Raw genomic sequence first — 10,158 nt, 5'->3', positions numbered from 1 at the left:
CTCCCTCTCTCCCCCCGCCCCTCTCCCTCCACCCGACCATTGAGAAAATGGGTTTCGCCCCCAGGGGAACGTGAGGGCTCCTGACGCCTAACGACAGCCCCAGGGGCTGGGAGGACCTGTGGGAACAGACGGGGTGCCCATGTGGAAGTGGACAGCGGCTCGCCGCCGCAGCGCCTGGGGACCGCCAGCCCCTTCCTTCCATCCTGGTCCCTCTTCAGCCCGCGACTCCGCGGGGAGCGCTACGAAGCCCCGCAGGAGACGGAGAGGGGTGGGCATGTGGGTGTTAATACTGTGGTCTGTGCGCTCAGGCTGGGCTCTAGCCGGTGCCTCCCAGGGGCTGCGAGAGGCGGGCGCTGTGCTGGCGCGGCTGACGGGGGGCCCAGCGATCCGGAGGGGGGCTGTGTAACCCGGGAAAGGCCACCAGCGAAAGGTTGGAAAGATGGTCCTTTCTCTCTCCTAGGAGGCGTTTAGGACTTTCTATCTCGGTATTCTCCACCCAAACACGCACGCAGCCTCTATCCCTGTCTGTGAGGGGCTGGGGGGAGTGGGGTGCACTCCAGCGTGTTCCCTGGGTTTGAGCCTCACAGCTCCACCGGCATCCCTACCGCGCCAGGCAGCTGCCCGCTTCGCAAAGAGGCAATCCCAGGAAGGAATGTCGGGGACAGGGCGCCCTTTGAGTGCCGCCTTCCAGGGCGTCCTGTCTCCTAGCCCCTGGGAATTCCATGGGAAACTTTCCTGCCAGCCCCGCGGCTCCCCAAGTCCAGTTCGCTGCTGCGAAGATCCAAGGAGGCTCCGAGAAGAGTTGGGGCGTGCGGCGCTTGGGGGCGCCAGTGGCAGCGGCCGGGCGAGGCGCGGGAGTACTGCAGAAGATAAGATGTCCCAGGCAAGCTCCTGGCTCAGAGAGGTTTCGCCCTCAGAGGGCAACCGGAGCTTCCAAAGCAAGGCGAGGGCTTGCTCCGAAGTTGCTGCATTTCCCCTTCTCTGTCTTCAGTGCCTGCGCGCAGGGAAACCAAGGCAGTACAGCCCAGCGTGGGGGCCAACGGCTAGGGGCGGAGGCGTCTCCCCGCAGCTGCACCGCTGAAATGTTCCTACCTGGTTCCTTCCTTTCACACCTGATCCTGGCACACACCAGCCAGCCCTTCCAGGAGTGAGAATTCACACATGTCGCTCAGTGCGAACGGTAGTGACTCTTTTCTTTTTCCCCCAAAGAAGGCCGAGTCTAAAGTGTGAATTTATAGCTGGGTTCTCTCAGACAGCACCAGCTTTGTGAGTCTGGATAATTCTTCATTTTCAGAAAGTTTTTTTTTGTTGTTGTTGTTGTTTTAAATACACAAGCAAAGGGGGAATTAAAACTTGAGGAGCCCTCTGGCATATTTCGTTATTATCTTTGGATTGCCTTGTGCTTCCGTAGGGTAAGATTTTCACATTTAAAAATGTCTTTTTACTTTTTAAAAATATGTGCCCAGGAATGGATTTTTAAGAACAAGTGGAGCATTCCAGGCACCAGAGGAGGGCAAGGAAAGTGACCCGGCTCTATAAATAAGGACTTGGGGTCAGAGCTCAGACTTCACAGAAGGGCATATCTTTTGCCTTTACTCTGATTTGTCAATCAGAAAACATTAGAGAAATGGAGAAATTAAGTTAGGAGTCGACTGGTTTAGATAGTTTTCAATAGTATTTTAAGCAAAAGGTAAAGACAAAAAAGCACTAGCTCGCTATGTAGCAAGAAGTCACTCTGCATCTATTTTGAAGGGTGTAGGTATCCACCATCTGCTAAAGAACAGACTCCGATGAACCAAAAGAAAATTTGAAGTCACTTCCCCTGTTTATGTCAGTTCCCTCTTTCTTTTTTTAAATAATTCTTTGTTGATGAAAGTATTACATATGTCCCCTTTTTGCCCCATTGATCCCTTCCAGCCCCCCCCCATGCCTTCAGCACCCTATTGTCTGTGTCCATGGGTTGTTCATATATGCATACAAGGTCCTTGGTTGATTACCTCCTATCCACCCACCCTCCCTTACCTTGCCTCTGAGATTCCACGCTCTTCCATGCTTCCATGTGTCTGGATCCATACTGTTCATCAGTTAATTTTGTTACTTAGATTCCACATATGAATGTGATCATGTGAAACTTGTCTTTCTCTGAGTGACTTATTTCACTTAGCATGATACTCTTCAAGTCCCTCCATGCTGTCTCAAAGGGTAAGAGATCCTTCTTTATTCTGCTGCATAGTATTCCATGGTATAAATGTACCCACAGCTTTTTTATCCACTCATCTACTGATGGGCACTTGGACTGTTTACATGTCTTAGCTATTGTAGACTGTGCTGCTGTGAACATATGGGTGCATACATTCTTTCTGATTGGTGCTTCAGGTTTCTTAGGATATATTCCTAGAAGTGGGATCACTGGGTCAAATGGCAGTTCCATATTTAATTTTTTGAGGAAACTCCACACTGTTTTTCATAGTGGTTGCACCAGTCTACATTCCCACTAGCAGTTCCTTCTTTCTTTACCTCCAAACAAAATAAGATCCCACCTAACTGTTGTGATAGTACTGCTAAAAAAGAAAAGTGATATACTCAGCATATTTACTCTCAAGAAACCCCTCAGCTTGGAGTATCATGATAAAGAGATTACCTCATCAAAGGCTTACCCAACACCCTACAAACTCCAAAAGTCAATTTTTACAGTTAAAAATTAAAATTCACATGAATTTCCTTGCATTTTTTTATATATAATTGCACTGTGGAATCAAATACTAAAACATACACAACTATATCTTAGGACTAAAAGGAGGTAAAAACTAATTTCATTTATGATCCAAATGCTCTCTGTGAAATAGTGTAACAGACAGAAACAGACACACATAAACCGTATGTTGACAAGTAGATATGCATGCACAAAATCAACTAACTGCAAATAAACATAGTCTTTGGATTACTGTCATAACCCCACATGTGTTTCCTCCTGTGTTTAATAAGTATGAAGATAGGAGCTTCATCTTTAATTAGAAAAATTGATTTTTATGCCTCTTGCAATAACATCATTAGGAAGAAAAGTTATAAAAGCAACACTGTATAGAAAAGTAAGAATAGGATTCTCTTGTCCAGAAGAAAGTACCCCTGTGGACAGTTTTTCCTTTGCCCATTCTTCCCTTGTACTTAGCTCCTCCAGTTCTGGGATCTTTTTAGTTCCTAGAAAAACCACAACTATCTCAGCAGTTGTTTCTGGATCCTGGCTTCCTTCTGAATACTTAACCCCAAGGTTAGCTAAAAGTATACCTCATCACCTTCTTCTAGTTTTCCAGCCCATTGTCTCTCTCTCTGCATTAGTAAGCACTTCTTACGACAGTCTAGCAGTTGTTCATGCACTCACTGCATATTTATTAAGTTTAGGACCCTGAAGATACAAAGGTGAATCAGCCAGGGCCTTGGCCATGGAGAGGCTTGCAGTCCACTGTCAAGGCCATACCTCACTGAAATCTGCCCTTAGCCTCTCTCAGGAGTTGCTGCTCTGAGACTTCCTCCGTCCTCATCCACTATTGAATTCTGCCCATCCCAGCCTCTTAGGGTAGCTGAAACTTCTGATTTGGATTGCATTCGTGTGACCTTTGGAATAAAAAAAAATAGAGACATTCCCCAGAGTCTTTCCTTTTTCTCATAAGTCACATGTATATTTTAATATTATATAGGGAAACAACACTCCTATGTTTGTGGTTGAACCCAAAGACATGACACTAGTTGTGGTCATTTTAGGTTAGTAAAAACAAAAGTGTGGTACTCTGGCAAACTTGGGGAGGGAGATTACTTTTTAGTAGTTCCTATAGGACCCCAAGTCATCTTGTCCGCACAAGATGGACATGAAAGACCTTCATCTTGTTGGATGTTAAAGGGTTTGGAGAAGACAGTTATGTGGCTTTCCTCCATAGTAAACCAGGCTACCTGATTCTATATTCTAGCAATACTCACACTTGTATTTTCTCACGTAAGAGTTTGTTTCTCCGTCTGCCTGAAAAACAACAGCACCATGTATTGATGTCCTTGTATTGATTGCATTTCCTATTTGATCTCTGCTATAAATTCAGCTGTTAACTGTCTTCTGCCTTGATCTGAGGGTCGACAGGACCAGTTAATGAGAGAAGGCCTTCTTACTCACATTTGAGGCACTAGCTGTGCTTAACACAAGCATGCACAAGTGAAGGGGTTCAAGGTAATGTAATTGCTTAGCCAGTGCTTATTTTATCCTTGACATATCAATCACCTTCTTAGTGCTTTATCTGCCACCCAAATGAAGAGAATTACTGAACAGATACCTTTCTTAGAGCCTGAACTTAACTAATAAAATATATGCAAGTAATATAGTCAGAAACTCAGGTATGCCGAAACCGGTTTGGCTCAGTGGATGGAGCGTGGGCCTGCGGACTGAAGGGTCCCAGGTTCGATTCCGGTCAGGGGCATGTACCTGGGTTGCGGGCACATCCCCAGTGGGAGATGTGCAGGAGGCAGCTGATCGATGTTTCTCTCTCATCGATGTTTCTAGCTCTCTGTCTCTCTTCCTTCCTCTCTGTAAAAATCAATAAAATATATTTAAAAAAAAAAAAAGAAACTCAGGTAGACACATTTCTATTGGCTCATGAGTGATGGAACTGAAATTAGAAACAATCTCCAAATGTGATAACATTTGTGATATATAATTTCTGCCATTTCTATTCACTGCATAGCCTTCTTGGTTACCTATTGCTGAGTCCTGGCAGTCTATTTTGAGATTCATTTTGAGGAACAGTACTATACTTGGCAATGAAAGAGAAATACCTTTAATTCTTGAGAGAGGTTCATTGCAAAAAATTTCATCTTGATGAGCAACAAAATAAACAACATTTGGATAACCTGGACGAGTGACTTCCAAACTTCGTTTCTTAGCCCTCCAGGGTTCTACAGAAATCACACAAGGAAGTTAGAGCTGGGGGGGTTTTGACAGGACCTCATGGGAGAGGGCTCTAGTAACAGACTTTTTAAATGTCTGTTTTTGTTATTATTTTTATTGGGGGGAGGGCAGATTTCATTTCTTCCAGGCCTCTCTCCATGGCTTGCAGATGGCCTCCTTCTCACTGAGTAGTCCCTCTGTCTTTGTCCAAATGTCCTCTTCTTATAAGGACACTAGTCATATTGGATTAGGGACTATCATAAAGACCTCATTTTAATTTAATTACATTTTTAATAATCTTATTTCTAAATGTGTTATATTCTGAAATGCTGGTGGTTAGGGTTTCAACATATGAACATTTTTTTGAGGGGGGGCACACTTCCTTCATAACATGGATTTATAGGCATCATGTATATTAAAACATTTGGGGAAAGAGTAACGTTTCTGAAACTCTACCAGAGTTCTTAAATTTAATGTGAGAGATGTGTTATACACTTACAATATTATTTAAATTTGTCTATTACCATTTTACTTTTGGCCTGTGCTAATGATATTAACTTCCTGACCTTTCTTCTTTGTGTGAATTATGGCTGAACACGAACCCAGCTGACTGAGTCTGAATGTGATTGTCAAGATTCCACCGGGCCCTGGAAAAGAAAACAAAGACTACAAGCTATGTGCCAGGAAGATAAGGTCATTTCTACCTTGAAAAACAGCACGCTTTTAATGAAAGATAAAACAATAAAATATAGGAGTAGATGATACAAAAATGAAATCATAGTAGAACAAAGAAAAAGGAAGTGGCAATCAGAAGTAGAATTGGTCTAGCAATCAGCAAGCTGTTCTGTTACTAACTTAATTTGTCCATTTGTTTAATTTGATTTGTTCAATTTATTCAGTAAATTAATAGTCACTTGGAATCACAGTAACTTTAATTAATTCAAGACAGTACTAAATATGGGGAAGCAGAGGGACTATCTAATTTCATTGAAAGTGCTCATGAAATCATTTTTTAATGTATGTGTACTTTGACCACTAGGTTTTTAAAATATCAAGAAACATGAGTTAGAATAAGCTTAAATTTAGTTTAATTTTTATTGTTTTGGTTTGTTTTACTTCTTTCTGAAATCCATTAAATGCTACTTTGGGTTTTTAATATCAAGTATATAAGTGCAAATTTGTATATACCTAAGATCAAATACTGTCTCCTAGAACATAGCAACTAGTTCCATGTTCTAAAATTGGGTTGGCTTTATTCTTTATTACCAATGGTGCATTTTCATTAATAAGAAAATAAAATTCTTAAGTATCTGATCAATTTGCCTTTTAGGTATCAAACTGTATTATACAAATATGAACTCTGTATGTAACAGAATTATTCAAATTTGGAAAACTATTATTTTGTTTCCTTAACACTGGAGCTGACATTGGGCCAAGGATTATGCAAACTGGCACCCTTTCTAACATGAAAAGCAAACTACATTTACAACCTTCTGAGTACTATTTTCAAATTCAAGGAATTAGCTGATTTTCCTTCTATATGTTTCCATAATTGTATTAGGTCATCCATTAAAAAACTCATAATTGCAAGTTCTGGTCAAAAGTTATACTTGTTACAACACCATTTACAGCCAAAGACTGTTAAACATAAGTTAATTTGTATACTTTCTGAATATCTCACACATGGTCCTCTGATTTTCTTTTCCAGTGACCATTTAATGTTAAATGCCTGTAAGGAAACCACTGTAAGTAATCCCTCTAAGTAAATCTATGTATGTGGTGAATGAAAATTTCAAATTATCATGGTATTATTGATGACAAGAGGAGACCTCCAGTTACCTGTCAGAGATTTGCTTTAAAAAAAAAAATCAATGATCTTACAGAGTTATTATTAGTCTACAGGACTAGGAGAGGTTCAAGTTCATGCAGCAGAGGGCAGTAATGCACATTTATCAATGGCAAGAAGGATAAAGAGATTATTACAAAGTACCCTTTCTGGAAAAAAGTTTTTACAGGCCTTTTTTATATCAATGTTAGTGAATGGAAGAGACTTGACAAAATAAACAAACAAACAAACAAACAAACAAAAGAAAACTTTCTACTCCTCCCATGAAGAGCTTGCAATACTTCTCAAATCTTTGATTGCCAAGATTTAAAACAAGCAAACAAACAAAAACAGGTAGCTTTTTCTTGCCCAACTACACATGAGAGCCACTTTCCTTTGTCAAGGTCTATATGCAGAGGTTGCTCATAGGGCATTGAAGTCTATTGTGAAAATTCAAACGACAGGCAAATAAATAGTGTTGTAAATGGTCCAATGAATGTGCAGAATGCATTTTAAATTAATACCTATGTAATCCCACTTGCTACCACTACATTCTCAAACTTTCTCTGGCTACTTGTACAAAGGTACAGACAAAATAGTTTGAGAATCCAAGAAGTCAGAGAACATTATTTACAAAACCTTCCCTAGAACCAGAAAACAAGATTTAGAAAACTACAATGATTCAGGAGACATTGAAATAAGGACTAGCAAAATATGCAATTGCCTGTAGAACTCAATATACATAATAGTCTTCAGAGAGAGAGAAAGTATTATATAATGGCCATTTGCAATAACAAGTTGAAAGAGAGAGAGAAAGAGAGCAACAAACCAACCTCTTTGTGAATATTGATGTGATGAAATAAATAAATAATAAAATAGCAATAAACTAAATGCAACAATCCCTTTAAACAATACACCATAACTAAATGGGGTTTATTCAGAGATTTGAGGTTAGGAAATCCATCAATATGCTCCCGCAGCATAATAGAGCTAAGAAGAAGAATATGACCATCTCCATAGATGCAGAAAAAGCATTTGGTTACACTCAACCAACATCATTCATGCTAAAAATTAACAAATAGAATGGAAATGTATGGCCATACATTTATACCTCATAACAAAAGTTAGCATCTTGATTTAGTAGGGAATCACTTGATGCTTAAATTAAAAAGCAAGAAACAAGGTGAGTATGACTACAATCTCCGTTACTGTTGAGCACTGTGCTCAGTCATTCAATCAAGCCACAAAAATCAAGTATAGCCATAGAATTAGACAGGTAAATGTAAAACTATTTCTATTTGGACATAATGTAAGTCTACATCTGGGATACCAAAAAACAGAATTTACTTAAAAATATAATTTTTAAACTTAATATCCAGTAATCACTAGTCTTCATATATAAGAAAGAAACAATGTAGAGGTTATAATGGGAGAGAAGATCCCATATCAATTGCAAAAAGTTAATAATACTATATATATAATAAAAATGTATAAAATCTATATGAAAACAACAAGTATACCCAAAAGATTGAAAAAGAAGTCTGAACCAAGTGGAAAGTTATACATTATTGTTGGAGCAGAAGCCTCAACATTATAAAGATGTGAGCTCTATCCAAATTACTTAATAAACTCAATGTAATCACAATAAAAAATACATCATGTTTCTTTTTCCGTGAAATGTGATTTCAAAATGCATTGAATTTAATATTTTTGGTGACTAACCAACAATGTTCAAGAAAACTCTGAAAAAGAAGAGTAATGGTTGAGGAGATGGAGATAAGCCATTAATTTTTTATTGGCTCATTGTAAGACAATATGACATAATAGGAAACTCAGAAGTATACTCAATTGCATATAGGCATTTAGTATATGACAGGAGCAGCATCCCAAGTCTGTGGGCTAAAAGATGGACATTTAAAGCCTTGGTTTAACTAGATAGGCATATGAAAAAAGTTAAACTTGATCTATTTCTCATACTCTAACAAATAAATTCCATGTTGATCAACAATTTAAATGCAAAAAATAAAACAATGCAAGCAGTAAAGGAAAACATGGATACATTGTTCATAAACTGAATTCTTCCATAACCAGAGAAATGCTCTTCTGATTTAAAATCCAGGAGTGATATAGGAAAAAAATGGAAAACTGGATTTCATAAAGGTGATATTTTTCATGGCAAAAATCACTATAAGCAGAGATAAAAATTTATGACAAACAGAAAAATTTATTCACATATTATAGCAGAAATAAAGGTGAAAATCCCGCTTGTCCAAAGAGATTTTTTTAAATGAAAAAGAGAAGTCTAACAACTCTAGAAATAAAATAGCCTGGAGCCCTGGTCAGTGTTGCTCAGTTGGTTGGAGCATCCTCCTGAAACCAAAAGGTGTCAGGTTTGATTCCTAGTCAGGGCACATACCTAAGTTCCGGTTCTATCTGGTTCTATCTTTGGTCCAGGTGTGTGCAACCAAACTTCTCTCTCTCTCTCTCTCTCTCTCTCTCTCTCTCTCTTCTTTCCCCTCCCTCTTCCTTTCTCTAAAATATAAAAAAAATTCTAGAAATAAATAAATAAGTCTGGAGATATGAACAAAGAGCTTAGATAAAAATATGAAATAATCTAAAATATGAAAAAGTTTATACAATAATAAAACTATACCAATATATCATTTCTTATCTATAATACTGCAGAAAATTCAAATGTTTAACAATATCTCTATGGCAAGCATATTCGTACATGTTGATGAGAATACAAAATAACATTATCCCTTATGGGGGGAATTTGGGAAACTAGCAAAATTACATGTTAATTTTCCCTTTGACTTAATGGGTAATCCATTATTAGGAATCTATTCCAAAGATACACTATTAAAATAAGGAAAAGACATAGACACAAGGGCATTTACTGTAGCACTATTTGTAATGTTTGAAAAGAATCTAAATGTCCACAAATAGGTCATTGGTTTAATAAACTCAAGACATATCCACAATGGAGTTCTATGTATCTGTAAAAAGCAATGAATGTTATGTTTATGCTAGAGGCCCGGTGCACAAAATTTGTGCATTGGGGGGGTGTCCCTCAACCCAGCCTCTCCAATCTGGGACCCCTCAGGGGCTGTCTGACTGCCGGTTTAGGCCCAATCGGGATCAGGCCTAAACCGGCAGTCAGACACCCCTCTCACAATCCAGGACCACTGGCTCCTAACCACTCACCTGCCTGCCTGCCTGCCTGATTGCCCCTAACCGCTTCTGCCTGCCAGCCTGATCTCCCCCTAACTGCTCCCCTGCCAGCCTGATTGACCCTAACTGCTCCCCTGCTGGCCTGATTGTTCTCAACTGACCTCCCCTGCAGTGACCTGCCTCCTCCATGTGTCCCGCCTCCTCTGCATGATGCCACCTAGGCTTTTATTAT

This window comes from Myotis brandtii, unplaced genomic scaffold (genome assembly GCF_000412655.1).
Source record: "Myotis brandtii unplaced genomic scaffold, ASM41265v1 scaffold38, whole genome shotgun sequence".
NCBI lineage: Eukaryota > Metazoa > Chordata > Mammalia > Chiroptera > Vespertilionidae > Myotis > Myotis brandtii.
Note: the sequence above shows the minus strand (reverse complement) of the source record.